This window comes from Cephus cinctus, unplaced genomic scaffold (assembly GCF_000341935.2).
Source record: "Cephus cinctus unplaced genomic scaffold, Ccin1 Ccin1_scaffold0584, whole genome shotgun sequence".
NCBI classification, from domain to species: Eukaryota; Metazoa; Arthropoda; class Insecta; order Hymenoptera; family Cephidae; genus Cephus; species Cephus cinctus.
This window is the reverse complement of record NW_014333233.1, coordinates 4,091-6,203: the sequence shown is the minus strand read 5'-3', so window position 1 is coordinate 6,203 and position 2,113 is coordinate 4,091.

Here is a 2,113-nt window from a genome sequence, read left to right as displayed (position 1 = left end):
GGGGGGGGGGGGGGGGGCGGAACCGGTTCAGGGTGTATCGCCCTATCCCCATCCCCCACCGCCCTGACGTCCCCTCCCGACAAGGGGCAGAGGGCATCAACAACCCTCTCCAAGGCCCGGGGTTCCAGGGAGTCCACAGCCGGGGGCGCCCGTCGTAACTTCCCGGTTATTATCTTATAAGGGCGCCCCCATGGGTCCCTGTCTAGGGAGGACAGAAGGTCCCCCCATGCCCGGTCCTTAGCCTCCCGGATCGCAGCCTGAAGGGCCACGACCCGGGTCCTATATTCATTATATAGAACCTTCTCCCCCTCCAAATCTCTGGTATCTCTCGGACGGGACCTGAGAAAACACCGGCGGGCCCGGGAGCACTCCCCTCTCATCTCGGCAAGCTCCCGGGACCACCAATATACCGCCCCCTAGCGGAGGGGGGGGGGGCAGCCCGGGGCATAGCGACACTACACGCACGAGCCACGCACCGGACCAGCCAGCCCGCCTCCCTCTCCACGTCCGTAATCGGTCCCGTCGGAGTGGTACCCCAAGAGCCCGCAAGCATTGCAGCCCGGAGACGGTCCTCATCCAGCCGCCCCAGGCACCACCCCCCGCACCCTGCAAGGGGACCAGGGGGACGATGCCCCCCACCAGGAGGGGGAATCAACCTCATTGTGATGTAGCGGTGGTCCGATAGGGTTTCAAGCTCCTCGGCCACCCCCCATCCCTCAATCCTGCATGCGGCGGCAGGGCTGGCCCAGATTAGATCCACCACAGACTCACCCCGCCACCCCACGAAGGTACTAATCCCCTCCCGGTTAAGAAGCACCAGGCCCAGGGCGGCCGCCCAGTCAAGGACCGCCACACCCCTTGCATTCTCCCGTGCGGCTCCCCAGCGTGAGGAGGCCGCATTAAAATCCCCTGCAACAATATCTGGACCGTGAGAGCGACGCGACACCATCGCCCCCACCCGGTCCAGCAATCCTTCAAATTGCTCCAGGGGGCGGTTTGGAAGAGCATAGAGCCCTACCACCGAAACCGTCCCCCAGTCCACCATAACATAGTCCTCCCCCCTATGGATAATTGTTAGGGTGGGTGCACCCTTTCCTCGAGCTATCGCCACCTTCCCCCCCCCCGCCCTGCTGCCCACCCGGTCCGAGTGGGCGGGAACAGCATAGGGTTCAGCCGCGATACCTAATCCCACTTTCATGCCCGCCATGCTCTGGACAAATAGGTCCTGAGCATGGCGGGTATGGTTTAAGTTAGTCTGCAGCACTAATCCCTGGGCCATTAGCAGGCAGCAGTCTCCATAGGGGCAACATCCCCACCCTCCCGTGTCCCCGCCCCCACCTCATTGGTTGGGTGCTCCGCAGCAGCCGTGGGTCGCTCGGCCGCCCCTCTCTTACCTTCCCCTTTCTTAGTGGCTGTGCACCCCTTTCCTCCTAATTTATGCGCTGCAGGACTCCCTCTATATGCACACACAGTGCAGAAGACCTCCGCCGAGCATCGGTTCGCGCGGTGTCCTTCTTGCCCGCACACATAACAATACCCGGACCTATTCCGGGTGCTCCTGCATGTGTCCCTCACGTGTCCGAATTCCAGGCACCGAAAGCATTGGAGCGGACGAGCCGGAAGGGCATCGACTCTTGCCGAGACCCAACCAACCCTTATCCGCCCCTCCGCCACCAGCTTCCTGGCGCACGACGCAGGGCACCGAGCCCACACTGTGCCCATTCCTCCATCAGTACGTCTAATGGCCCCGACCCTGATGGACTGGGGTTCCCCACCCCCCACCTTGTGGATGGCATCCCTATCCTCTTCTGTCGAACACGAGTCATCGAAGTCCCTAACTCTGATCTCCGCCATCGTTACCGGGCGGAGTATCCTAGCGTCATTTCCAATAACCTCCTTGAGCCTAGTAGCTAGTCTGTCCGCTTTTTCAGTCTCTCCAGGGCCAGTGATTTCAAGGATAAGGCCCCCCGTTGCAGCTCTTCTCGGTCGAACACCGGCAATCCCCATTTCCTCAAGGGAGATACTACACTTCGCTTTAACTAGCGCATCAGCGTACGTGCCCCCTCCCTCTCTAGGGAGCGTAATGCTCACTGCCGCGGAACGGGGGGGGGGG